Genomic DNA, 19,788 nt, shown 5'->3' with positions numbered 1-19,788 from the left:
GTTTGAGTTTAACTTGCTTAATATCAATCGGAACATCAAACGAGTATCATTTAATATTTATTTTTAATAAATATATTTTAAATAAAAATTATTATAATATCCTATTTTTATTTTATTAATTTTTTTATAACAACAATATATAATACTTCAAATATTATTTCGAATTATTATTTATATATACATACACACATATCTATTTACAATTAATTGTTCGTGAATCATCGAGAGCAGTCGAAGGTCAATTGCATATATGAAACAGTTCAAAATTTTTGAGACTCAACCTTACAGACTTTGCTTAACGTGTCGGAATTATAATAAGATTAAGTTTAAATTTGGTCGGAAATTGCCGGGTCGTCACATTCATCTTGGTTTACGGCTATGATAAATAATCTCTAAAACTTTAGAGATTACATAACCACCGTAGAATATTTCTCCGATGAAGTTATGAATCAATACTTCATCGTTTGTTGTTGTTGGTACTCCTTGGTATCTATGATGTGTGTGACATTGATGCTCGGGGTACCTATTGTGATGTTAAAGTGTGAGGTGCGAATGTTGCTGTTGGTGGTGTTGTTGCCGGTGCTGCTGCTGGTGTTTGTAACCTTTGCACCATATTCTCCAAAGCCACTACCCGAGCGCGAAGCTCGTTGACTTCTTCTCTTACTCCGGGATGATTGGTGGTTCGGACGAGTGGGTGAATAAAATCTAGAATGTGGGATAGTATATAATCGTGATGAGATACTCTGGAAATGAGAGAGAAAATGGTGTCTCGAATAGGTTCGCCAGTAAGTGTTTCAGGTTTATCGCCAAGAGGGCAATGTGGTGGATGAAAATGATCACCTTCTTCTTGTCTCCAATGATTGAGGAGGCTACGAACCCATCCCCAATTCATCCAGAATAGATGATGGCTGATTGTTTAATCCATTCCGGTCACACTGCTTTCGGAGCTCGAGTGAAACTCCGTATCGGAATCCGATGAACTTGAACTAGTGACGAGTTCCATTTTGTACGATTTGAATAAAAGATCTTTCGATATGAAATGATTTTCAGCTATCGGATGGTATTTTAATTATATAGAATATCCATATATATATAACAAAAGATTTCGTAGATTACGGAGGAATTTACGGAATATGTCTGACAAAGTTTACAGTAACAGATACGCTAAGATATGAATTAGCAGATACGCTAAGATATGAATTTTTTCTATACACTATCTATGCAATGAATGCAGTAAGACACGTTTAGACTTAAGATGATAAGCATGGTTTCCGACAAGATATGATAAGAAAAATGTTTTGACATGAAACTAAGGTCGAAGTCCAGACTTACTAATGCATCCTAATGACTATCAGTTAGACACGCTAATGCAGACCTGGTTCGCTAAGACCACCGCTCTGATACCACATGTAAAGACCCGTCCTAATCCATAAGAACGAATACAATAACATATGATTACATCGCTAGGTATTTGACCTCTATATGATACATTTTACACACATTGCATTCGTTTTAAAAGACAAACTTTCATTACATCGAAAGTTGACAGGCATGCATACATTTCATAATATCCACTATCTAACTATAATTGACTTAATAATAATCTTGATGAACTCAATGACTCGAATGTAATGTCTTTCAAAATATGCCATGAATGACTCCCAATAATATCCTTAAAATGAGCTAATGCACAGCGGAAGATCTCTTTAATACCTGAGAATAAACATGCTTTAAAGTGTCAACCAAAAGGTTGGTGAGTTCATTAATTTATCATAAACGATCATTTTCATCATTTTAATAGACCACAAGAATTTCATTTCCATTTCTCATAAATAAACGTCCCATGCATAGAGACAAAAATTATTCATAAAGATTGAACACCTGGTAACCGACATTAACAAGATGCATATAAGAATATCCCCTGTCATTCCGGGACATCCATCGAACATGATAAAATAACATCGAAGTACTAAAGCATCCGCTACAACAGATGGGGTTTGTTAGGCCCAATAGATCTATCTTTAGGATTCGCATCAATTAGTAGACTGGTTTACTAATTCTTAGGCTACCAAGCAAAAGGGGCATATTTGGCTTCGATCATTCAACCATATAATGTAGTCTCGATTACTTGTGTCTATTTTGTAAAACATTTATAAAAGCGCATGTATTCTCAGTCCCAAAAATATATATTGCAAAAGCATTTAAAAAGGGAGCAAATGAAACTCACAATAATGTATTTTGTAGTAAAAATACATATGACGACATTGAACAAGTGTAGGGTTGGCCTCGGATTCACGAACCTATATCAAGTATATATATTAACACATATAATTAACATCGAACAAATTTATATATTATTAGTGATATACTTGTTATTTTAATAAATTATGTTTTTAATTAATAACTTAATTAAATATATTTATTTTATATACTATAAATAATTAAAATGTTAATATAGTTTAGTTATGTATATTCCTATATTGACTAATTTTTATTGTAGTAATGATAATAATATTAGTAGTAATATTGATAATAATGATATGATTTTTATAAAGATAATAATGATACTAGTAATAATAAAAATGATAATAATAATAATAATAATAATAATAATAATAATAATAATAATAATAATAATAATAATAATAATAATAATAATAATAATATTTATATAATAGTAATAATAATAATTCTCATAATATCAATAATAATAACAATAATCATATTAATATAAATAATAATAATAATAATGAAAATAAGAAAAATGATAAGATTTATACCTTCATGTATTATTATCGTATCATCATCATTATCATTATCATCATCACTTCAATTATCATACCATTATCACCATGAACATACCATCTATCATCATCACCTTAATTATTATCATCATATATCATTATCGACATCTATATCATACGATCATCATCATACATATCATACACATCATCGACTACCTTAATCATCATCATCATAATTATCGAATCTTTTATATATTGTTATCTTTATATTATCAATTTTTGGTTATCATCATTCGGTTATCACTTATGTATCATACATAATCGATCATCACCGCTAACATCTCTTCATCGATATCATTATCATTTTACATCATACATCCTACACCATACATCACTTAACTTCATCAATGTTATGATCATTATCACGCTATTATCATTATCTCCTATCATCATCATTATAATCATCATGATCGTAAGCATAACCAACATGATCATCAATTATGCGTTCATCATCATCATGCATTCACGTAATCCTATATCATTATCATAATCTAATACGTATCACCTATGTCGAGAATTTACCATTGCTGTTTTCTTATCACTATCATCAATTCTTTGGCCCAAACGAGTATTGGATCATGGCCCAACAACCATAACAATTTCGGCTCTCCAACTATTAAAACCTTTGGCCCAACACAAAAGGGTTCCAGCCCAAAGAGTTTAATGAAAGGTTAATGGGATTGGGGTTCTGTAAATGCATCATTTATCAGTGTCACCATCGACTTTATCTAATCCTAGTCCCACCATCACCTTTTATTCGCTGTAAAGGGAATAGACACCGTACATTTGTTTAAGGTAAATTAACATTAGAATAGGAATACTTTAATAGCGGCAATAATTTGGTTGTGGTTTAGTGGTTCCATGATTGCAAAACAGTAAAGAAAAAAAAACACGCGTACCAGTAGTTTGAATGGGTTCGTTTGGTGATCGAATAGAACATAAACAGTAAGTGGGTGTGTTTGTTCGAGTATAATAGAAACAGATATATGAAAACCAAAGCAATAGCTATAGTAACGAGGGTGGTTTGCAGATGCGATTTGTTGACTGGGAACATGGAGTAACAGGCAGCGATTTGTGAAGTTTTATGGTGGTTTTGTTTAAAATTTAAGACAGTAAAACAGAAGTGAAACAAGTGTAGTAGCAGTGTGTAAGTATTGCAGCATAACCATCGAGCAGTAGGCTGTTGGTGATTAAAAAGAACCGTAGCAGTAGTCGTGGTTATATAGGTGGGGGTGGTGATTAATTGGAGGTGAATCATGATGGTGATGGATGGTTGAACATGAAGGTGATACATTGGTGGCATGTGGGCTGTGATTTACAACGAAATAGGAGTTTGGAACACAAGGGGTGATGGTTCTATGCTGAACCAAAAAGACAAGAAACAATAGAAAAAAAGATGGGTATTGGGTTGGTTTATCGATAGAGGTAGCTAGTTGTGGTGTTCTTGAATCGAAGCAAAAAACAGAATGATGGTGGTGTGCAAGGTGGTGGAAGGAGGGATGGTAGTAGGGTTTGTTTCGTGGCTTGTTCAAACAGAACCCATAGTAGTAGTAACGAGTGAATCGAGAGATGATGGGTTGAGTTCCAAAAGGTGATTAATTAGAAATGAAAATAAAGAAATGGAGGGTGATCTATATATGTTGTGATATGCATAAGTATATGTATATTTATTTTAAGTAGATAAGGAGGTAGAATAGATTCCATTCAAGTAAAAGACCACATTGATTGATACTCCCACTTGTAAAAGTTTGAAGGCTATGATTGTGAAGTAAACTTTTCCAAATTTAACTTCTAGTTTGTTAGCCACAAATCACGGGTAGAAAGTAGACGATTTGTGTAGAAAATAGACAGGAGATTGTTTCAGATAGAGATATATAACAACTTATAGATATTTATTTGCTTATATATTATTTTTAATCTTAACTTAATAATGAATAAATATAAATATGCTAATAATAATGCAACAAATTAATATTTATACATAATTATTTACATAAAATAATTTATTAAAAATTAATTTATATAATATTTATATTACAATATTCATAACTAATTATGTATAGAAATTATATATATATTACATATATTAGTCTACAATATAAATATTTGTTATTAACTTTGTTAATAAAAAGAGTATTTCTTAAGTAATGTATTCAATGAATTAAAATTTTATGTATATATGTAAAATTACATAACATGTTTTATTATGTCGAAATTTATATAAATCAATAACTAAATCGTATAATATATTTTATGAATGTGTTCAAGTTATAATATATATATATACATATTATATATATATATATATATATATATATATATATATATTTATTTATTTATTTATTTACAATTAGTTGTTCGTGAATCATCGGGAATGGTCGAAGGTCAATGATATCATTTAAATAGTTCAAAAATTTTGAGACTCAACATTACAGACTTTGCTTATCGTGTCGAATTCATATAAAGATTAAGTTTAAATTTGGTCGAAAATTTCCGGGTCGTCACACTTATGACGAATTCACTTATCCTACTTGTCTTGAGCTTAAATGCACTATTTGTTACATTATTTCAGAAGTCTTAAAATTAAAGGCAGTCAACACTCTAAGTGTGGGATTAAGATTTTTAGTCATACACTGATTTTTTGAATCTTCAAAAACCTAATTTTGAAACCCTCAAGTTTCCAAATAATTTTTTCATTAAAACGCAAATCAGTGAGTCTATGGCCTAAAGCTTAATCACCTATCTAGGTTTGATCTTTTCCATTGTTATAAGTAATAGACAGTTATTGATGCCTGTGGTTGAGATTCTTTGAATAATGATGAAACGACAAGGAAACTCGTTGATTATTTCATTTCAAGTATTGGTGGGTGGTGTATGGAGGATGAGAACACCATAATGAGCTCGAGTACACTTCAAGAAGACCAATTCGGATCCAGTCGAAGATGGTTCCGACTCAGTCTACCTTCAGATCCTCAGCTCTCAGCCGCACCCAAGGGGAGTAATTCGTTTCTTTCTCTTCGTTGTTTATTTTGCTTCGTTATATCCTTAAACTATACCCTATCCTAAGCTTGTCACTAAGTGTGGGATTCCAACCCAATATTGAGTTTAGATACATTTTCCGACATGTTCAAACTCTAAGTGTGGGATTTTAGTCCCTAAAATCTAAGAATGAACATTAGGGACAATGTTCCTCTAAGTGTGGGATAGCGGTGTTGTACACTGTAATTAGCTACGGGATGCTCGGAAAATGTTCTTAACTTTAAATATTACTAAGCTTTTCGAGTATACCTACTATTTAGATTCTTTGCCCTCAACGTAAATTTTTCAAAAATTTTGACTAAATGATACTTTCTGAAAAAGTACTTTCAGAAATCAAGCGTGTTTGTTCTAAAATTAAGACAAATGAGGACATAAATCTTCTTAAGGATGAACCGATTCTCTAAAAGAGCATTGCATGACTAGGCATTATCGACCCAATATAATTGTTGTGAGTCACCCCAAAAATGACCTAATAAGCATTCATTTTTAATGCTTCACTATTTTTCCCGTTGAGAGTGCCGATGTTAGTATTTATAGTTAGAACTTGACTTTGACATACATTTCAAGGCCAATGGTTAGTAAGCGCCATACGTGGTGTAGGTACGATACTCCTTCCGAAATCATTCTGAATAGAGAAGACAAAAATCATCTGTTTCCGTTTCCACTCCACGCATTTAAACCGACCAACTCACACCATAGAGTTTATGAATCAGAAAATACTCACCCCAAAATTCACTATCAAATACGTTACCCTTTCCAACCTCTTTCCTTTCCCATTTTAAAAAATCTAGAAATTCAAAGAGATAGATCGACCAAGTTTACTTCAAACACTTGTCGAAAAATTCTGAAATTTCAGACTATTTTTGATAGGTCAAAAGACCTATTTCTGGTGAAATAACTTTCTCTCTGGGCACAAGAAGAAATAGACAAAGTTATGAAGATGGGATATGCAAAAAAAAAATGAATGAGCAAAGTCTCAAAAATAAAGAAGAGAAAAGTCTTCAAATAAAGCATAGATCCCCCAAGAAAATGAAGATTGTGACCTAGGAGGATTGCATAAAAGAAGCAAAATCTTCGTTGAAAATCAACACCCTCTAAAGGAACTCTTCAAGAAAAATAGAGTACCATCTTTTCTAGAAAAATTATATCCTCATGAAACCGAAATCTATCGAATCTCTCTAAATTTCAAAGATTCGAAAATCACCCTTTTCGCCATATCAAAACCTTCACTTTTCTCCTCAAATCAACCTTTAAACCCGCTCTTCCTCTTGAAAGAATGATTAGGGAGAAGATAAGTGCCGTCCTTATCTAACCGGTGGAGATTTGATTCTTGGTCAAGCCTATGACAATACTTGCAGCATGACTGGATATGAGCGAATTCATTTCATAGATTGATAGGGAACCCCAAACACTTGAGTGATTTGAGTGACCCGTGTAAGGAAGCCAATGTCATGTAACCTCCCCTCATGCTTGCAGAGATAGTTTCTACTCTTTTAGAAGACGGTTTGTCTGATTTTGCTCTTATAATAAATAACAAGCCACTTGAATAATAGAACGGAAACCTCAGGAGCATCCTTGAACTCAAAATAAAAGAAAGGTTTGCTTGAGGACATGCACAGTTTAAGTGTGAGATATTTGATATCGGCCAAAAAGTCACGTTTTTACCCCCGATATTGAGCCCTAAAACCATAAAGTTCCAAAATTTATCGCCAAAATAATCACTTTGTTGTTTAATTTGGTAGATGATGTGTTATAGAGGGTGTGTATGAAACGGCTATCAGTTTTATATTTATTTACTACAGGAAATCACCTAAATTAAACTAAAATACAAAAGGCAAATATACCTATCGTGTAATAATATAGCTAAGGTAAAGTCCGGGAGGTCGATCCGTGGACACTATTATTGGGTGTCTTACTAGGTCAAATTAGTTAATTAAGTAGTTAAACTAGATTTAGTAATATATAGTAATTATAGGTAACTTTGGGGGGATTTACCGTTTAATGACCGGTTTGTCGATTTTGAGACTTATATCACAGTTAAAACCTAATGCAAAATATTAAATATAAATATAACTTATTTTAAAGAGTAAAGTAAATGACAACAAATAAAAGTGCAATAATTAAAAATATAAATAAAGCGTAAAAATAAAAGTACGATAATTTAAAGTAAGATAAATCAAATGACGATAAATGAAAGTACGATGAGATATAAAATAAAGGAATTATGCTTATTTAAACTTCCGTAATCATGATGTTTGACGTTTTGATTTTAATTTATTACCATGGGTTAATTGTCCTTTGTCTTGGATTATTCGATACGTCTATCTGGTTTTTGTCCATAACAGTCCATCGGCCATAATTATAAAGTGCGAGTATCCTCGTCAAATTACCCTTATACCCGAAGTCAAATATTACAATTAATTGAGGACTTAAACTGTAACAAGGTTTTAATACTTTGTTAACAATTACACCAATTTTCCTTGTATGTAATCCACCCCTGTTTTAATGAGTCCATTGACTATTAATCCATCCCCGTGTCTGGTCAAATGGACAATTATTAGTACTTATAAATATCCCGCCCATCGTATTCGATCGAGTGTATGTGGTTATTTATAGATACGTCAAATTGTAAATCTTTATATTAAATTAACGAACTATCATTCAGTTAAACAAATATAAAGCCCATTAATAGCCCATAGTCTAATTTCCACAAGTGTCGGTTTTTTGTTCAAACCCCAATTATGGTCCAAAGCCCAATTACCCAATCTTAATATTTAGCCCAACATCACGATTACTTCGGCTTAAATAAGCATAATAATAACTTAGTTACGAGACATTAATTTAAAAAGGAAGAACATAACTTACAAAGATTATTTATAGCATAGCGTTACACGGACAGAGTTTCGATTTAAAACCCATAAAACATTCTTACAATAACCCAATTATTATTAAACTTAAATTAAAATTATAATTATAAAATATAAATATATATATATCGTATATGATATGAGAAAGCAAAAGAAAAAGGTGTCGTTTTTTTCATTACTCCGTGCCTTGCTTTTATAGGCAAATGATTGATACTATTGTAGGTGGAATGTTAGCTGGCTACCATTCAAAGTTGAATCAATAATATCTCGTTGCGAATTATTGATTTGAAATTTTCACTTATGACCCTTTAACTATGCTCAATTAACAACTTTTTATTATTTATTATTATTCTTATTATGAATTATTTAAATATTATATTATATTCTTGTGCATAGTTGACTTGTACTTTCAGCTCCGTTGCGTCGAGCGTTGAAAGTTGGTTCATGTCTCGGTTCCTGATTTTCGAACGCCTTTTCGTATAATTTAATATCTTGTACTTTGCGTTTTGCGGCTTGTACTTTTGTAATTTTGAGACGTTTCTCATCAATAAATTGAACCACTTGAATTGTACTTTGTACTTTTTAGCTTTTTGGTCATTTGCATCTTCAAATCATCGTTTTCTTCTTTTGTCTTCGCACTTATTTATTTAAATGAATATTACATAAAAATAGAACAATTGCAACTAAAATCTTTACATATTGGAAGGATATTGTGCCTAAATATATGTTCATTTGGACCACTATCAAATATCCCCACACTTGAGCGTTGCTTGTCCCCAAGCAATACATAACTTGAAATAAAATCACACTTCACTCGAATCATTTTTTTTATTCTCACACTTTATACATCAGTGATTTTGATACAGCGGTATAAACAATGATAGTAACGATGTGGTTTACAGTCCCACATGACTATAAAAATTTAGATCCTTTAGGAAATTGGATCTTTATGAAAACATTTGATCTTTTGAAAATTCATTCTAGCTTTTACCCTAGATAAGTTTTCCGGAATAACCCTTCACTGGTGTTTGCAAATTGTTTTTGTGGGTTTTGTGGGTTTCAGATTTGAAAATTTTAGCTCAAAACTTATGGTTTTGTGTCACCCACTTGCTAATCCTTGTATTAGGAAAGCAACACGTCCAGTATACTTGTTCCGTATATTACCTTTAGGTAAACTACCGTTCGATTGTAAAGGAAAGCGTTGAACAAGCAACTGTTAAGGCAATGTCCCGTGACATGCTTTTAATTATGGTCTATATCATGTCAGATGCAATTACTATCCTTTGTAGGAGCAATAGTAAAGATCACCCTATAGTTTTTCGGTCTGGCACAAGGTCCTGTCTTCGACCATGCTATGCAACCACCGTTCTTACAGTTGACACCCGATTTAGTTCAGGTGACCTAATGAATTCCGGTGAATTCTTAGGATTCTACGTTCAATGGTAATGAACGCATTGAAAATAGGTTTTCAGAAAACAAATCGGTTTTAATTTGATCAAAATATTTTCTCGTTCAAGCTCGAGTTTAGATATCATCGAATTCCATGAGTTTGTAATTTTCAATCTTTAAAGTCAATCTCAAGGATTGAGTAATATCAGGCTTAAAAGCTGATTTTTAATCTTTAAGGAGATTATCCTTTCTGGGGGTCTGATTCATTAGTCTTATCAAGCTAATTTACACTGCGCCCTCCCTATTTTACGAGACAAATCCTCTCATGTTTAGGATAAGTCTGACCACTTGGCGACCCTGTTTGATGCTGAGGTCCATGGATTTCCTGCTGATTTTAGAGATGACTTTTCTCGATTTTTCGTCAACCTACAACTGGTCTGGACGACAACTTCTTGACCTAAATCAAGAAGCGCGTGTCTTTTTCGGAAGACTTTACTTCCTTTTAATGATGAAATTGATTCATCGTGTAGATCTATCTTTCTTTCAAATATATTACAGTAAATCGGGTAAAACTGATTAGTTTAGTCAAAAGCAAAAGTACCTGTAATAATCTTGTACAAACATATTAGATATGTGTTTTAAATAACTTGGTAAATTCTTCCCACGCTTAGCTTTTATTTATTGTTTTCTTTGTATTTTTATTCTCCTCTATTCCATTTTAAATGAATTCTAATGTTTTGGGTTGTTTCTCCATTTATGTTCTCTCCGAGGTAACAATATTTTCGGTATTAATACCTAGTTTTATCGTTCATAAATATGTATAAACATGATTTTGAATTCATTTAGTTGAAAATTTTTCAAATTTTCACAAAATTTGGCAATTAAACTAAGTGTAAACCCGAGAGAATTTATAACCCTTCCCCACAGTTGAGATCATGCAATGCCCTCATTTGCAAGAAATCAGTAAAAATTTAAATTCATGAGGGTGATTGGTGTAGAAAAATGATTAAAATTACCGAGTTTGCAAACATATTGTTTGTTCGAATGATAAATAGTGCATATCATTTGCTCATTCCTGCAGTTATTATATCACATTTGATAGTTTGCGTCTTGTCGTCAAAATCAGTAGCTTTTGCTCAACTTAATGTTAGTCTTTGAAAGTGTGATGTTTTACCCTGTTGTGTACATGATAAAATACAAACATATATACATATTTTTGAAGTTGGGTATATTACCCCACGTTCATATAATATATTTTTTTTGGCATACTTTAGATCAATAATATTAAAAATAATGATAACAAAATTTGTCGTCCCGCCCTCGGGTAAAGCAATTTCAGTTCAACGACCTAGTGTTTAACTCACGACGAATTTTAGAAATCATTTTTTCAAACTTAATGAAATAAAGTATTTTTTTTTTTTAAATTCACACAAAACTTAAATTTAAAAAGCATATTAATTTCATATAAAACCCAAAAAACAAAAATTCAGAATGGGGGGAGAAAACTAGTTCTTTAGTGTCTGCTAGTGGAAAAGACCAATTGAATTCCATTCTCGGAACTACACGAGAACAGAACAACTAACTCTAGACAACATTTTCTTTTTAGAACATTTGAGTCTCCCCACACTTAGGTAGCTGTGGTGTTGAAATTGTGATTAACTTCATCGTCAATTTCTCTTGGACCATAATCAACTTGCATATCTGTGACTTTTGCTTTAAGCCAGTGGCCGACTTCTTCTGTATTATCCACAAATTTAACTAGTTTTGCCTTTTCTTTAGGCGACAGATTGGATACTAACCGGTTACATAACTTAAAGTTCCCCTTAATTCTAGCATCGTAAACCCGTTTATAAAGTTTCTTCATTGAACTGTTAATATTGGGGTCATTTAATTTCGTATCAACAACGGGGTTCATTGTTATCAGGTCATCATTAGGTGTTGTTTCATTTTCCCCACACTTAGGCGTTTTATTATTGTTAAGCACTACCATTGGAGTTGGTAAAACAACATTGTTCTTACCAATCATTTTTGCTGGTTCAACGGTTTTGGTTGGTGGAGATTTAGACTTTCGAATCATAAAGGTGATAGATTTCTCATCATTACTAAGTGTCATTCTACCCTTTCTTACATCAAATAACGCCCCGGTAGACGCTAAGAATGGTTGACCTAAAATTAGAGGAATGTTTGAGTCCTCTTCGATGTCAATGACAATAAATTCGACTAGAAATGTTAAATTACCCACTTGAACGGGTAGGTTGTCAGCAATTCTAACTGGGTACCTAATAGTTTGATCAAAGAGTCGGACACTCATCTCTGTTGGACTTAACTCACCTACTCCTAATCTCTTATATAATGAAAGAGGCATAACTCTCACACTCGCACCTAAATCTGCTAGTGCATCATACATGACACAATCACTAAGTAGACAAGGAACAATAAATTCACCCGGATCACCGAACCTGGGTGGAGGTTTTGGTGGAACTGTCTTCACCGGGTTTATCTTTATGGTTTTTGTTTCTTGTACTTTCTTATTCTTCTTCTTCTTTCCAGAGGTATCATAAACTTTATTACCTATCACTTGCTCATACTTGACTCCTTTTCTTGGAAACGGGATGGGTGGTCTGTATGGTGCCACCACTGGCTTTACATACTCGGGTGGTGGTGGAATTGTTGTAACTTCTTCATTGTTACTCACATCGAAACCTTCCCATCTTCTGATGCTGGTTTTTCAGAATTTGTTGATACCATATTAACATTCTCATTCCGAGAATTTACTTCATTATTACTCGGTAGCTTTCCTTGTTCCCTCTCACTCATCATGCTAGCAAGAGTACCTACGTGTTTTTCTAGATTCAAAATGGAAGCTTGTTGAGTTCTAAATGACTGATCAAACCTCTCATTCATTTGGGTTTGAGTTGCAATAAATTGTGTTTGAGATTCAACTAGCTTTTGTACCATTTCTTCCAGATGTGACTTTTTCTCTTCAGTTTGTTGTGGTGGTTTATATAAGCTAGGTCTTTGTTGATTGAAAGTGTTGTTTTGAGTTGATTGGTTATTCGGACCTTGTTGGTTGTACGAGTTATTGTTGGGTCCATTTGGGTTGTAAAGAATTTTTTGATTTCGATTGAAGTTTAGCCTTGGCGGTTGATAATTATTCTGATAATTATTTCCCGGCCTTTGATTCATGTAGGAAACATTCTCACGTTGTTCCATCATTTGTTCAACATTACAATCTTTCGTTAAGTGTGGTCCACCGCATTGCTCACAACTGATTCGTAATACATGAATATCTTTAGTCATCTTTTCCATTCGTCTCTCGAAAGCATCTATTTTCGGGTAAACGGAATCAAAGTTATGGCTAGAATCGGCTCTAGCCGCTTTAGATGAATGAAAAATATCTTTTTCCTGATGCCACTCATGAGAGTGAGATGCTGTGTTATCAATTATCTTGTAAGATTCGGTTGCGGTTTTCTTCATAATGGAACCACCAGCTGCTGTGTCGATGTCTTTTCGTGTGGCGATGTCGACGCCTTTATAGAAAATTTGCACTATTTGAAAAGTATCTAAACCGTGTTGAGGACATCCTCTCAACATCCTTCCGAATCTTGTCCATGCTTCATATAACGTTTCATTTGGCTTTTGCACAAACGTGGCAATTTCTCCTTGAAGTCTCACGGCTTTAGATGCCGGAAAGAATCTTTGAAGAAATTTCTCAACTAAAACATCCCATGTGTCAATCGTTCCTTCAGGTAACGATTCTAACCAATGTTTGGCTTCTTCCTTTAAAGTCCAGGGAAACAACATAAGATAAATAGTTTCATCCTCAACTTGTCGAATTTTAAATAGATTACAAATCCTATTAAAAGTTCGAAGATGTTCGTTTGGATCTTCTTTTGTTGTACCACCAAATTGGCACTGATTGGTGATCATGTGTTGGATTTGTCCTTTGATTTCAAAATCTGATGCTCTAACATCTGGCTGATTAATGGCGTGACCTTGGCCCGTGCGTATGGCTCTCATTCGGTCTTCCATGCTTTGAGGTTCTGTTATTTCCATTTTTGAATTTGTTGAATCCGAATCACTAGAAGATTCTGATTTAATGGTTTGTGGTTCAGGAGGAATTATTAGTGGTTCTGGATCTTGGAATTGTCCCTGAATATCCTCCGGGTTCTCAATTGTGAAGTCGGGTTCAAAAAATGGATTATCGGAAATTTGAGTTGGAGAACTTGTTCGACTAGATGATGATTCTAAAGAAAAATCAACGGCAACAATATTGGCTAGATGTTTTGATCTGGTTACAGGAGGTGAACGTATGAAAGGTGGTGAACGTTTTGCTCGGTGCATTCACTGAATATCCTATTAGTTATAAATATAAAAATTATATAAGTTATCAAATTAGTAGACTTTTCTGATTTTGCACACGTTTCGAATAGCCAATAGATGCAGCAGGTAGCCAGGACCCTTTAAATCGGAAGCCCACAACTCGCCACTAACAAATCTAACTATTACTACGAACCAGAAAATTTGGATGTCTATCAATATAATCGCTTAAAATAATTTTTCGTTTGAAATTTTAGAGAAGAAATAGAAAATTCTATGTCCTAAAACTAGAGCGTCGAGAAATAAGAAAGAAAAAGATTGCGTCAAAAAACGTCGAAAAAAATAAAAGGTCGAAAAATAAAAATAAGAAAGTAGCGCGTCGAAACTTAAAAGGTACTAAAATTTATAAACAGCGTCGCAAAATTCTAAAGTACCTAAATCTTAATCTAAAGAAAAGGAACTTAAGGGATTTTACGGCAAATCTTAGAAATGTAGAAATAAAAATAAACTACGGCAAAACTAAACTTAATACTAAAAGTTGTGACTAGAGTCTAAAAATCTAAAGGTAATAAAACTTAAAAAAAAAATTTTAGTTTTTTTCTTTTTTTACGAAATTAATAATTTTTTTTATTTTTTTAAATTATTATTTTATTTTATTTTTTTTACGTTTTAACTTTTTTAAATATTTTTTAAATATTTTTTTTAAAATTTTTTTATTTTATTTTTATTTTAAAAAAAACGAGATTTTTTTTATTATTATTATTTTTAAAAATTTTTTTTGATTTTATTTAATTTTTTTTTAAATTTATTTAATTTTTTTTAACTTAAAAAAAATAGAAAAGTAAAAACTATTTAATTATTTTTTTTATTCATTTACAATTCATTGAATAGTAAATGAAACGAAATTAATTAATTTACTATTCACATGAAAGCGACATGATAGAAATTATTAATTAAAAGTTACATAATATACCCCTGAAGTATTTAATAAATATAAATTTTTAAAACTTTACGATTCAAATTTGATTCAAAATTATTATTATATTATTATATTTTATTTTAATATTATTATATTATTATATTTATTAAATTATTATATTTAAATTAATATATCTTTAATCAGTCAAAAACTAAAAAAAAAACTTAAATACCCCGTGAAGACACAAAAAGTGTCCCCGGCAGCGGCGCCAAAAACTTGATGTGTTCTAGAGGGTGTGTATGAAACGGCTATCAGTTTTATATTTATTTACTACAGGAAATCACCTAAATTAAACTAAAACACAAAAGGCAAGTATACCTATCGTGTAATAATATAGCTAAGGTAAAGTCCGGGAGGTCGATCCGTGGACACTATTATTGGGTGTCTTACTAGGTCAAATTAGTTAATTAAGTAGTTAAACTAGATTTAGTAATATATAGTAATTATAGGTAACTTTTGGGGGATTTACCGTTTAATGACCGGTTTGTCGATTTTGAGACTTATATCACAGGTAAAACCTAATGCAAAATATTAAATATAAATATAACTTATTTTAAAGAGTAAAGTAAATGACAACAAATAAAAGTGCAATAATTAAAAATATAAATAAAGCGTAAAAATAAAAGTGCGATAATTTAAAGTACGATAAATAAAATGACGATAATTGAAAGTACGATGAGATATAAAATAAAGGAATTATGCTTATTTAAACTTCCGTAATCATGATGTTTGACGTTTTGATTTTAATTTATTACCATGGGTTAATTGTCCTTTGTCATGGATTATTCGATACGTCTATCTGATTTTTATCCATAACAGTCCATCGGCCATAATTATAAAGTGCGAGTATCCTCGTCAAATTACCCTTATACCCGAAGTCAAATATTTCAACTAATTGAGGACTTAAACTGTAACAAGGTTTTAATACTTTATTAACAATTACAACAATTTTCCTTCTATGTAATCCACCCCTGTTTTAATGAGTCCATTGATTATTAATCCATCCCCTTGTCCGGTCAAATGAACAATTATTAGTACTTATAAATATCCCGCCCATCGTATTCGATCGAGTGTATGTGGTTATTTATAGATACGTCAAATTGTAAATCTTTATATTAAATTAACGAACTATCATTCAGTTAAACAAATATAAAGCCCATTAATAGCCCATAGTCTAATTTTCACAAGTGTCGGTCTTTTGTTTAAACCTCAATTATGGTCCAAAGCCCAATTACCCAATCTTAATATTTAGCCCAACATCACGATTACTTCGGCTTAAATAAGCATAATAATAACTTAGTTACGAGACATTAATTTAAAAAGGAAGAACATAACTTACAATGATTATTTATAGCGTAGCGTTACACGGATAGAGTTTCGATTTAAAACCCGTAAAACATTCTTACAATAACCCAATTATTATTAAACTTAAATTAAAATTATAATTATAAAATATAATATATATATATATATATATATATATATATATATATATATATATATATATATATATATATATATATATATATATATATATCGTATATGATATGAGAAAGGAAAAGAAAAAGATGTCGTTTCTTCATTACTCCGTGCCTTGCTTTTATAGGAAAATGATTGATACTGTTGTAGGTGGAATGTTAGCTGGCTACCATTCAAAGTTGAATCAATAATATCTCGTTGCGAATTATTGATTTGAAATTTTCACTTATGACCCTTTAACTATGCTCAATTAATAACTTTTTATTATTTATTATTATTCTTATTATGAATTATTTAAATATTATATTATATTCTTGTGCATAGTTGACTTGTACTTTCAGCTCCGTTGCGTCGAGCATTGAAAGTTGGTTCATGTCTCGGTTCCGGATTTTCGAACGCCTTTTCGTATAATTTAATATCTTGTACTTTGCATTTTGCGGCTTGTACTTTTGTAATTTTGAGACGTTTCTCATCAATAAATTGAACCACTTGAATTGTATTTTGTACTTTTTAGCTTTTTGGTCATTTGCGTCTTCAAATCGTCGTTTTTTTCTTTTGTCTTCGCACTTATTTATTTAAACGAATATTACATAAAAATAGAACAATTGCAACTAAAAGCTTTACATATTAGAAGGATATTGTGCCTAAATATATGTTCATTTAGAGCACTATCAGTAGATTTAGTAATTACAAAGGCGATGTTTCAAGAATCACTAAAAACGAATGAAAAACGAGGAAAAACGAGCAAAACCGGCTAAGACGATTACCTCGCGTTTAAATAACTTATTTTATAAATTTTGGAAAAGTTTATTTACTTAATCTCGTGTTGTAGGATATTTAATTACGAACGCGTGGGCGCAAGAATCTTCAAAAATGGAGCTAAAACTAAGATTCTAGAGCGAAAACGGTGAAAGACAAGATACGATCCAGCAAACCCCTTGCCAAACTGCTTGCCAAATGGCTTGTCATAATGGAAAAAGGCCTGACAGCAAACGGGCACCAAAAACGGCTTGCCCAAGCAAATGAGCATCAAAAACAACCTTGGCAAACGGCTTGCCAAACGGCCTGCCAGGGGTTTTTCAGCAATTTAATTACAATTTTGCTACCAAGCATTTCCTATAAATGGGGGCTTCATCCCACCATTTCAACACACCAATTCTTCACTTTTCTCTCAAATATCTCTCTATAGTCGCTCTCTAGTGATCTATAGGAGATTAGTTCTCTCTACTTTCTCTCTCTAGATTCGAGAGAGAGAAAAATACAGAGATTAGGAAATGTAATTATCTCTCTATTGTCACTCTCTAGTGATCAATAGGATATTAGTATGTAGTTAGTAGTAGAAGCTATCAGGCATTGTAACGCTACGAGTATTATGAAGAAATACAAGTGTTATTCTGCCGACATTATTCGGTAACATCTATCATTTCTTTTATTAATTTATTATAATATTCTTGTTCGATGTTTGTGATTTATTAATATTAGAAATGCTTGTTGCCATGTTGTGTGAGTAATTGCTTGATTGTTTACCATGATTTAATAATGTTAGTTAGGTATGATTATCGTTTCATACTCGCTTTCTGTCTATGGTATTAAACCTCATTATTATCGTCCTTCCACCAATAAACGTGATTAAAACCTTTTATAAGTTGACAAGTATAAGGTAATTAATTATCTGTGTTTATACATTGTCTAACGACCCGTCCTAATCCATCAGGATGAATACATTACATTTGGTTACATCGCGAGGTTTTGGACCTCTATATGATACATTTTACATACATTGCATTCGTTTTTAAAAGACAAACTTTCTTTGCATCGAAAGTTGACGGCATGCATACCATTTCATAATATATCCAACTATAATTGACTTAATAATAATCTTGAGAAATTTAATGACTCGAATGCAACGTCTTTTGAAATATGTAACATCCCGCATTTTTCCGTTAAATTATTTTAACGCCCGTCTTTTTTTTAAAAAAAAATATCCTTCGTAACTAAATTCGTATCCTCCGTTAGCTAACATTCTTAATATTTTTCCGTTATTGGATTTTAACATCCTCCGTTAATACGCGTTTTAAAATATTCCGTTTAGGTAATTCCCGCACCCGACTACAAACTCGAGGGACTAAAATTGACACGGGGCAAACTAGTTGACTAGGTCAACTAGTCCACCCCAATCACCACCATTCAACCATCCCCCTCTTTCTCTCTTTCTCTCTAGCAAGAACACACACATATTTACTAAATTCATTCAATCATCATCTAAATTCGATCTAGGAGGCTTACAACAAAATAAATTACATATTCGTGATCCTCTCTTCATCCTCTTCATTTTGGTACCAACTTCATCTCGTTTGGGTAACATTTCTAAAACTCTAGATTTCTCTAAATTCGTGTTTTTGACTTGAAATGGTGTTAGTTAGTGTCTATGGCTCATTGTGATGTCGTGTTTGTAATTTATATGCTCGATCTCGTTGTTTTAGTATAACTAGCATGAACTTGAATTTTGGTGTGTTGTTCTTGAATTTTGGATGATCATATGTTGTTAGATGTTAAAAGTTCATGTTCTAATTGTGTTCCTAGTATCACTAGCTTCAATTTGATGTGTAGGTTGCTTTAGAAAAGTTCATGAACTTGATTTATGATTTTGGTGAATTTGGGTTAGGGTTGATGAACTTGAAATGGACTTTTGATGCATTGAATGCCATGGATTATTGTTGGTAAGTGTTTAGTTGGATTGTATGCTTGATTACCTTCGAAACGGCATATCATTCATGTAAATTGGTTGCCCGAATCATTGAATTGCATTTATGAACTTGTATGCGGTTAATGTTAAGCATTAGATGCGGTTTTGGTTGTTGTATTAGGTAGATTGATTGATGAAATGTGTTTAGTTGTTTTCCTCGTCAAA

At 32.0% G+C, this 19,788-nt stretch overlaps 1 non-coding gene across 1 annotated transcript; it reads left to right on the top strand.

The window, feature by feature from the left end:
- The first annotated feature begins 13,664 nt into the window (after nt 1–13,664).
- Nucleotides 13,665–13,771, top strand: LOC139865274 (small nucleolar RNA R71). Its single transcript, XR_011764798.1, has one exon. It is a non-coding gene; the product is annotated as a small nucleolar RNA R71 (small nucleolar RNA).
- The last annotated feature ends 6,017 nt before the right edge of the window (nt 13,772–19,788 follow it).

Source organism: Rutidosis leptorrhynchoides, chromosome 8 (genome assembly GCF_046630445.1).
Source record: "Rutidosis leptorrhynchoides isolate AG116_Rl617_1_P2 chromosome 8, CSIRO_AGI_Rlap_v1, whole genome shotgun sequence".
Lineage (NCBI taxonomy): Eukaryota > Viridiplantae > Streptophyta > Magnoliopsida > Asterales > Asteraceae > Rutidosis > Rutidosis leptorrhynchoides.
This window is presented reverse-complemented; position numbering and strand designations above follow the sequence as displayed.